Raw genomic sequence first — 10,574 nt, forward strand, 5'->3', positions numbered from 1 at the left:
TATGCATGGTATTGAAGGATGGTAGATATTTGAAGGGGGCAACAGAACTGGCTCAAGAACAAAGACCCAAGGAAATAAGGCAGCTACTAGGGCCAATGGAGACAGAAAGAGCTCCCAGTGAGGGGCTGGGAGACCTGGTGTAAGCCTACCACAGCCATATGAAGCTGTGTGGCCTTAGGCAAGTTGCTTTCTCTCTCCTTACCTCAGTTTCCTCATCTGTAAAATGAGGATCAACCATATGGGTTTGTTGTAAGGTTGAATAAAATAACGACTATGACAGAGCTTTGCTTAGTCACATGGCCCAGATCTGCAGAGTTCCATCAACCGAAGAAACTTCTCTGGCAGAAGCGATGTTAACAGACAAGGTGAGCATTCTTTTTATGCTGATGAGGTTGTTACATAATACTATTCCAATTCTTCCCAGGTACAGTGGTTGCAGAGAGGAAATCTGATTCCCCTTGTGGCTGGGTAGGGAGCAGGTGCAGGGGGTAGGTCGGGGCCATCGTCCGAGGAAAACAAGAGGAGCTAAGTCAGACTCTTGGAGTGTCCTGAAAGAGAGGATTATTTGAGATTGCCCTGATTTGCATGTCTCACGTTTTGTATAACAGATGCCTGGCCAACTCTTGAGAGTTTAGGGAATTTTTTAAATGACGAATTCAAGAATCCCCATCAATTCTGGATCCTGTTCTTCATTCAAAAAATTATCTAAACCACTTTTTGAGGCCAGTGAGTTTCCTTTGGTCAGGCTCTGGGACCGACCCTATCTGAAAATGGATTAGCAGGCAGCTGAGTGATTTAATCAGCAGGAACCTCCCCTCCTTTGTTACTTTTGAGCCTGCCCTGCTGCCTAAAACACCATCACGGGTGGGCAATTCCTCTGGGTCCTCTTGGAAGTCAATCAGCCAGACAGAGGAACCAAACCTGTTATCAGTCACTGAGATGTCTCAGGGCTAAACAGGGCAAATCCTAATTTCTTTTTTTAAGGCATGCACTATTCTGCTGCTTGATCCTTCTCATTTAATATATCTTAGATATCTTTCTTTTGTTAGATATCTTTCTTTTGTTGGCTTCCCACATGTACTTTTTAGTTGCTACATAGTGAAGGAAGGACCAGCAATAGCAGCCTTGGAAGAAAGCAAACTTTCCATCACTGGAAGTGGCCAAGCAGACACTAGCTACTTATTAGTCATGATGAGGATTCCTGCATTGGGGGAACAGATTATAGTAAGATGAATAAACAGTTGACACTTGCTGAACAATCACCATGTTCCGAGCACCTTTACATGGGTTATCTCATGTAATAGTCAGACAACTCTATGCAGTAGGTTTTGTTATTATTTCCATTAGCATAGGTGAGAAAATGAAGGCACAGGGATGTTAAGAAACATGACCAAGGTCACAGAGCTAGTTAGAGGCAGAGCCTGCATTCAGATCTAGGGAGGATGCCTCTAGTGTCTAGGCTGTCAACCTTAACACTAAAACACCTGCCTTAACAGATCTCTAAGCAAGCACCTTTCCATCCCCAAGGTTCAGTGACTCCCCACTTTTCCTAGGGCTGTTGCCACCAGTGTTCCTGTCAAGTTGGACCTGACTGACTGGTACCTTCCCTTGCTCAGCCAGAGCAACAAAAGATGCACATCTTGCCAACAAAAGATGCACGTCTTTGAGGGATGACAGGCTCCCTGGAGGAAGGAGACAGTAGGAATCCCCACTCTGGGGCATGGCTAGCCTAGGAGGGGCAGGGGACTGCCATCAGGATGGATCCTCCAACTGACATCCAGGGTCCAGTCCCAGGGTCACAGAAGCCCTTAGGGGATTTCACTGTCCTCTAGGGGCTGTGTCAGCCACCCCTTGGGTATTTTGACCTGGTTCCCCACCTGACTTATGTGAACGTGGCCTAGCCTGGAAGGAGATGAAACCATTTGGGGCCTGGCACATCTTGTCTTGGCAGTCAACTGCCTGGAAGCCAGCCAGTGCCAGGACTCCTGGCCTGCTGGGAACTGGCTCCTCCTTGGCCAGAATGCCTTCAATAGCTCCACAGGAACTGATTCCTGCTGATCAAATTTCCCCACGAAGTCTCCCAGACTCCTTTTACAGAAATGGCAGAAACAGTAGAAAACAAATTCCTGGGCACAGATTCCTCGGGCTAATAATAGTTCTACAAGCTACCATTTATTAAGCACCTACTTTGAGCCAAGACCTAGACAACATGTGACTTCTCCTATTGCTTCTGGTGCCGCCAGACTCAGACCAGATACCGTGGTTGGAGCACGTGGTCAGCCCCTGGGCTCCACAGGGAGTACACCTGGCCAGTGCAACCTGTTAAAATGAGCCAGAGGCCATGTCCCCTTTCTGGCTCTTCCACTTTCTGACGGGGTGACCTTGGGCAGATTACCGAAACTTTCTGTGCCACACTTTTTTACATCTATAAAATGGGCATAAGAAAGTATGTTGTTTTTTTCTGGGAACATGGTGACTCCTGCTCGTGCCACAGAGTTGCACTGGCCACAGATCTGGCACTCACGATAGGATCTGCTGAGGAAGCCAAGTGCCAGCCGCCTCGGCAGCCTCAGCCCCCACAGAATGTCCTTGCTGCCCTGTGTCTTGGAGCCCCAAGCTCCCGAGGACTTGGGGCAGCGGAGTTTGGCAGAGCTGTGGGAGATTTAGAAGCACCAGGACAGACTAATGCACAATGAAAAACTCACTTGCAAATTGCCCGGCAAGGGTAAAAAGGTCTTTGACTCTGCTGCCAAACTGAAAGCTGCCATTGCGGATTGTGAAGTGTGAGAGGAAAGGGCGAGCTGCTCCATCCTGGTGGGTAGACTGTGAGCTGAGGCGAACGGCAGCTGCAGGAGGTGACGTGGACACAGACAAGGCCCAGAATTCTGGCCAGATACTTGATACTTCATCACTAGTTCCTGGCTGGCCCTCTGCAAATAACACCAAGTCATCTAAAAACAACCACACAGAAGCAGAGATTGGACATCCTACCCTCCAAGGCAATGAAGAGACCCCAGCGGCTGAGGACCCAGTGATCAAGGCCAGCGTTGGTGGCACTGCCGGGGAGCCTTCATCCGAAGCTAGCGACGTCTCCCTCGGTGTCGTGTTTCAAGTCAAGCAGAAGATATTTCCAGCAGCTTTGACAACCTGTTTATTGAAAAGTTACAAAGGGTCACAAGTGCAGACCAAGGTGAACGCCACTCAGAAGAGAACATGAGTACCGAGAACTTGACAGGCCTTTGTAGCAGGACTCAGAAGAAGCCTCGTTCCAAGGAAGCGCTAGACATGTGAGCCAAAAATCCAGTGCCCTCAGCACATAAATTTAAAAGCAATGTATGACCTTCACAACCAAGTGGTTCATCTCGTCACCGTCAGAGGACAGAGACTCCTGTTTCCTCAGAACAGCAGTGGCATGGGGACAAGCAGCTCACCTTCCACCGCTGCACCACGTGCCTGCACAGCCACTCTCCATAGGAGCATCTCTGGCACTTCAGATCCAGCAGGAAGAACTAGGAAGAGATGCAAGCGAAGCTCGCAGCACACAAATTAGCTAGAAGGCTGAATATTAAAATGCAGACGTACAGTCCAGAAGGGGAGTCTTCCGGGAAATACCGAGAAGCAGGGGATGAAGATGACGACCAGTCCCCTGATGATGAATCCTGAAGATGGGCATTGAGATAATCTCCTAAATCTCCTACTGCTGAGATGTCGTTATCCTCCATCAGACTTTCTAACAAGTAACAAGATCAGTGTCAGACTTCGTTGAGGGAAAGAATTTTATAAAATTACACAAATGTAGCTGTAAAAAAAGCTCAGTTTGTCTTTCAAAAGATGACTTTCCTGTGCTTGAAAACTTTAATATTTGAGTATTGTGTTTAGCCACATTGGATGAAAGTTTTTCTGTATGTCATGCACTGATCTGGTATTTTAGTATCTAGTAGAGCATATTTCTTTCTTTAAGCCAAATGAAAGCAAGCAGCTTTGCTTTCTTCCTTCTTATTTCTATCAGATAGCATTTATTCCATGCTTTTCAGTCAAATATTTAGTTGCCCCAGGACCTAAAATGAATTAGGAAGACATAGTTTCTTCCTTTTTTGAGTAATGAAGGCAGGAGTCTAGTGAACTGTATGCATGTTTGCATGTGGCTGTTGAGATATGAATATGAAATTCCTGGGAAGACACTCATGGAAAATGCTTGTGTCTTTCTCTGGCTTCCCTTAACGAAGACAAACATTTGTTTTCTTCTTGTGTCTTGCCTTAGGAAGAATGTTATCTTTCTTCTGATTTGGAATAAGAAGTATTTTGAATAGATGCTGGAGGGTGGAGGGTCTTCCTAGATGACCAGATTTGCCTGGAGTAACATAAGCTGTAGGAACAGCCCGAGCAACTGAGCCAGGCGAGGGGAGCAGCCCCTCCTGCGCTTCACCTGACTTGCGCTCGATGCTCTCAGATGATAGGTTCACGCGCAGGACGTCAGTGCTTGGCAAGGAAACCTTTTTTTTTTTTTTTTTTTACAAATTACAATTGAATTGTCAGTACATTGCTTTTTTCTCCCCAAAAGGCATATACGGACTGTAGAAACCTCAATCTCATATCTGTACATGTTCACGTCATTTAAAAAGATTATATGATTGTCTCTAGAGAAATGAACACTTATATTATCAAAAAATTCTTTGTCTATTATGTTGGAGCCTTTAAAAGTGTTGAAAGGAAGAATAAAATATTAACTATAGCAACTTCAAAAAAAAGTATGTTGTTTATAGGTTAAATGAGATAAGACATAAAGCACTTGGCGTAGTATCTGGCACTTTAATAAACATTATCTTCTAATATTATTAGCATCTCACTTGTTATTAGCAATCATTTACCAGGTCCATATTGTTATTATCCCCATTTTATAGATGAAAAAAGCAAGACCCAGAGAGGTCCAATAAATTTCCCAAAATTGTAGTTAATAAATGACAATGCCAGAATTTAAACCCAGGTTTTTCTGGCTCCAAAACCCTCACTCTTACCTGTCAACTCAAACTGCCTCCAGGGCATCCTAGGGTTTAACATAACCGTTCAGGAGTTCCTTAAATTGTTTCTGGGCATTGATGTTACACTGAAATATCAGATATTCCCACTTATAGAAAATAGGCTGCTCATCCGGAGAAATTGCTTAAATTGATCAAAAGGTCAAGGGCCTTCCACAGGGAATTTAAATAATAAACCTTCCAAAGAAGATGTGAATGGTGGCAGATGTGAATGGAAACGCAGTGAAGTTTGCTGGAAAAACTCCTGGGCAGGGTCATGAGATCCACATTCCCTTCCTGGTCTGTCACTAATTTGCTGTGTGACCCAGTAAGTTATTGGCCACGTCTGTGAAGCTGAGACTCAATGCTCTTCAAGACTTTCTGCTTCAGTGACCATTTTCATTCAGTCATTCATTCAACAAATTGTACTGACTGCCTACTCTGTGACAGAAACTGCTTTAGGAGCTGGAGATACAACATCAAACACTGTGGACGTGGTGGCTGGCTGGTTAGCTCAGTTGGTTAGAGTGCAGGGTTATAACACCAAGGTCAAGGGTTCAGATCCCTGTACCAGCCAGCCACTAAAAAAATAAGATAAAACAATAATTACAATGTGGACATGGAGCTTGCCCTCACAGAGCATAGAGGGTGAGGGAGAAGCAAATTGGTGAGGACCACAAAGTGGCGGGTGCCTGGATGTGCAGGGCAGAGTGCTCCTGAAGGCTCCTGACCCAGCTCCAGAGGCCAGGCAAGGTTTCCTGCAAGAAAACGTGCCTGCTGAGAACCAAAGGTCGAACGGGAGCTAATGCAGTGGGCGGACCAGGGAGAGGTTTCTGAGAGGAGGGCGGGGATTGAGGACCTGTGAGGTGGTACATTTGAAGCAAGTGAAGTTCCATGTGGACGAACGGGGTCTCCGAGGGCGAGGGGAAGAGAAGCTGGCGGGAGTGGAGGCTGGAGAGGCAGGCGGGGCCTGACTTCACGCCAGACCTTGTCATCCCTGCTAAGAATTTTCATTTTAGAAATAAGAATAAGAATAAGAATAAGAAAGATCACCCTGGCTCTATGGGAGAGACTACATCAAAGGCAGTAAGAAGAGAAGTGGGCAGCAGAGATGGCGATGCCCCTGGCCCGGAGCACAGGCCGTGGGGAAGTAGGATGAAACACGAGGGAAGCAGAAGAGGTGGAACAGGTGGGGCCTGGTCTCTGGTGGACCAAGTAAGTAGGGTATCAGCAGGAACACTCGGGGGGACTGGGCAACAAATGGGCATGGACCTCCAGCTTGTCCATACCTGGGGCCCTGAGCAAGGCCTTCTTTCCTCTACTCTGAGCACACTCTGTCCTGGAGGATCTCAGCCCTCTCCGTGGCACTGCATGCCCCTCTCTGTGCTCACAGCTCAAGCCCCGGGCTCTTGTCTAGCTTCTGAGCTTCACACACGTCCATCCAGTTGCCAGCTGGTCATCCCATCTTGACCATCTGTGAGCAGCATAATCTCAGTGTGTTCAGAAGGGAATCATACCCCTCTCCCCCCTCCTTCCTTTTGGGACCCGCATTTCTACAACAGCACCCCTCTCCAATCAGCCTACTTGCAAGCACAGGCTGTCTACAGCCGTAGGGAGCCGTGTGTGCCCCCTGCAGAATCACTGTGCAGCCCCAAAACGTTGGCTTTGGCTCAGCAGGCTGTCGGAGGGGCAGGAGGGAGAGAGCAATTATCGGCCTTCAAGACTCCGCCTGCGCTGTTGGCAGGAATGTTTCTTTCCTGGGCGTCAATACAGGCCCAGGGTCATTTTTCAGCCTTTGCCAATGGCTGTAATTGCATAGGCCTGAGTGGCTCTCCAGAGAATCCCTGCAGTTCCCCATTCTCTCCTCCTGGACAGTGCTCTATAGACTTGCCCCAGGCCATGGATCATGTTTTTCACATAACCTGTTAATTACTAAATAAAACAACCCAGCTTTCAACCTGATTAGCCTAGATTAATGGCCAGCAGCGGGTTTCACGTGCCTGCACAATTTATCACTGAAAAGAACTGTGTCTTTAATGATTTAGCTACCTGGCCTAGCGGGGCCTGCTCAGGGCCGCAGGCCTCCTAGAGGAGTTAATTGCTGTTCTTCGTTTCTGACCTGGAAAGGCCCAGGTGACAGTTCCCGTTAGCCAGGCTTGGCCTGCTTGATGACAAAAGATGGCAGGAAGCCCTCCCCTCCCACTTTGTTTGGAAAATATATCGAGGTCAAGTGTCCCCAGCCCCCTCACCCCAGCTGCCCACTGAAACAGGTTGAATCAACCTGTGAATTTACATGCTTTATGCTTTTCTCCCTCCCTGCCTTTATTTCTCCCTTCCTCAATATGTTGTAAGAGTGAACCATTTTTATCTTTTTTTTTTTTTTTTTGTCTTTTTGTGACTGGCCGTACCGCGCTCAGCCAGTGAGCGCACCGGTCATCCTTATACAGGATGCGAACCTGTGGCGGGAGCACTGCTGCACTCCCAGCGCCGCACTCTCCCGAGTGCGCCACAGGGTCGGCCCGAACCATTTTTATCTTTAATTGTTAAATTTCACCAAGAATTTGAGGACCTTTCATAAAAATGTGAAAAATTCTTTGATTAATAAGATCTTCAAATGTCAGAAGTGGTCCCAAGCATGTGATGCCATTCTTGTGGGCACAAGACAAGGGCACTGAGACCCAAGGAAGGGGGAAATAAATTATGAAAGGTAGTTAGTAGTGAGTTAGTGGTAGTGCTGAGGTTAACCAGGCTAGGGCTCTTCCCAACAGCCAGATAAAAGCAACCTGAGGGCCGGCACAACTTCTTGCTGGCTAATTATGACAATATCACTACTTATTGAATCCTTACTATGCTCTAGACTTTTTTAAATTTAATAATCACAACAACCTGTGAGAGAGTAACTATGCCTATTTTCCAAGTGAGACTGATCAATTGCTTTGTGCCCAAGCGGTGCTGCTGTCCAGTGAAACTATCTGCAGTGATGGAAATGCTCTCTACCCCACTGTCCCCCAGCGTGGCCACTAGTGCTATGTGTTGCTCCTAAGTGTTTGAATTATGGCTACAGTGACTAGGTTTCCCGATTAGTCATTGCTTAAATTGGTTATAGAGAAATGCAATTGATTTTTGTATTTTGATCTTGTATAACTTGCTAAACTCATTTGTCAGTTCTAATGTTAATTTTTAAATTAATAGTTTATTTTTTACAGCAGTTTTAAGATTACAGAGGAATTGAGCAGAAATTACAGAGATTTCCCATATACTCCCACCCCAACCTTCCCCATCTTGCACCCAGTCTCCTTTATTATTAACATCTTACATTATTGTGATACATTTGTGACAATTGATGAACAATATCGACACATCATTATTAGCTAAAGTCCATTGTTTTGGGTTTACTCTTTGTGTTGTCAGCTACATGAGTTTTGAAAAATGCATGATGCCTTGTATCCACCACTACAGTATCATACAGAATCATTTCACTGCCTTAAAAATCCACTGTGCTCTGCTGATTTATCATTCCCTGCCTCCCCAAACCCCAGGTAACCAATGATCTTTCATTGTCTCTATAGCTTTGCCTTTCCCAGAATGTCATATAGGTAGAATCATACAATATACAACCTGGTTATTCTGGCTTTTGGCAATTAGCAGTATGCAGTGAAAGTTCTATCATGTATTTTTGTGTCTTCACAGCTCACTTTTTTTTTATCACTGAACAATAGCATTCCACAGTTTATTATACCACAGTTTATTTATCCATTAATCTATCCAAGGATCTTTTGGTTGCTTCCAGTTTGGGCAATTATAAAGAAGGCTGTTATAGACATTCATGTGCAGGTTTTTGTGTGAATATAAATTGTCAAATCATTTGACGAAATACCAAGGAATGTCATTGCTGGATTGTATGGCAAGATTATGTTACCTTTGTAAGAAACTGCCAAATTGTATTCCAAAGTAGCGGTTCCACTTTGCATTACCACCAATAATTAATGAGAGTTCCTGTTGCTCCGCATCCTCACCAGCATTTGGTGTTGTCAGTGTTTTGGATTTTCATCATTCTAATGGGTACATAGCAGTGTCTCACTTTTTTAAAATTTGCAATTCTCAAATTCTCTAATCACATGTGATGTTAAGCATCTTTTCATATCCTTATTTGCCATTTGTTTGTCTTTTGGTGAGGTGTCTGTTCAGATATTTTGCCCATTTTTAAAGTCAAGTTGTTCATTTTCTTATTGTTGAACTGTAAAGAGTTCTTTGTATATTTTGAAGAACAGTCCTTTATTAGATGTGTCTTTTGCAAATATTTTGTCCCAGTCTGTGGGTTTGTTTTCTCATTTTCTTGACAGTATCTTTGGCAGAGCAGAAATTTCTAATTTAATGAAGTCCGGCTCATCAATTTCTTCTTTCATGGATTGGGCCTTTGGCATTATTTCTAAGTCATCAACAAACCCATGATCATATATATTTTCTCCTGTGTTGTCTTCTAAGAGTTTAGTGTTGCATTTTACATCTAGTTATATGATCCATTTTCAGTTATTTTCTGTGAGGGATATAAAGTCTGTGTCTGGAATCATTTTTTTGCTTGTGTGTGACCAGTTGTTCCAGCACCATTTGTTGAAAAGATATCTTTGCTCTATTGTGTTGCCTCTGCTCCTCTGTCAAAGATCAGTCGACTACATTTATGTGGATCTATTTCTGGGCTCTCTCTTCTGTTCCACTGATCTACTTATCTATTCTTTCACCAATACCATGCTGTCTTGATTACTGAAGCTTTATAACAAGTCTTGAAGTAGGGCAGTGTCAGTCCTTCCACATTATTCTCTTTGAGTATTGTTGGGAAGAACGCTCATCTCACAATCTCCTCTTCCTATCTGTAAACATGAAATATCTCTCCGTGTCTATCATCAGAGTTTTGTAGTTTCCCTTCTGTATATTTTGTACATATTTTGTTAGATTTATTCTTCTGTGTTTCATTTTGGGGGGGTGCTGATATAAATGGCATTATGCTTTTAATTTCTAATTCCTATTGTTCATTGTTGGTATATAGTGAAGTGATTGACCTTTATATATTAATCTTGTATCTTGCCATCTTGCTATGATTATTCATTAGTTCCAGGAGGTGTTTTTGTTTGTTTGTTTTGTTAGTTCTCTTGGGTTTTCTATATAGACAATCTTGTCATCTGCAAATAAAGACAAATTTATTTCTTCTTTCCTAATCGGTATACCTTTTATTTCCAAACAAACATTTGTTTTTAAATGATATCCTCATGATTTTTATTTTTGCCTTTTTTCTTTCTTTGTTTTCTTTTTTAAAGGCCTAAATTTTAATGTGGATAAATGACAAAACAAAACAAAACAAAATAAAACCTTAACCTTTAACATTTCTTTTTAAATTATAGCACTGCACTTAAATGGTCAAAGAAACACACACTCATATAAACTGTTACTAATTAGGAACTAATCAAAGAATCTTTATATTAAGTGAAAATCATTCCTTCTTGTAGCTCAGAACTTTCTGGCAAAGTTGTTTTCTTCCTCTGAAGTACTTCTTTTTAGAAGTTC

The 10,574-nt window shown here is 43.7% G+C and overlaps 1 pseudogene; it reads left to right on the top strand.

Annotated features, from left to right (window-relative positions):
* The first annotated feature begins 2,568 nt into the window (after window positions 1–2,568).
* LOC134384709 (DNA-directed RNA polymerase II subunit GRINL1A-like) lies at window positions 2,569–4,801 on the top strand (annotated as a pseudogene).
* The last annotated feature ends 5,773 nt before the right edge of the window (window positions 4,802–10,574 follow it).

This window comes from Cynocephalus volans, chromosome 1 (assembly GCF_027409185.1).
Source record: "Cynocephalus volans isolate mCynVol1 chromosome 1, mCynVol1.pri, whole genome shotgun sequence".
Taxonomy (NCBI): Eukaryota; Metazoa; Chordata; class Mammalia; order Dermoptera; family Cynocephalidae; genus Cynocephalus; species Cynocephalus volans.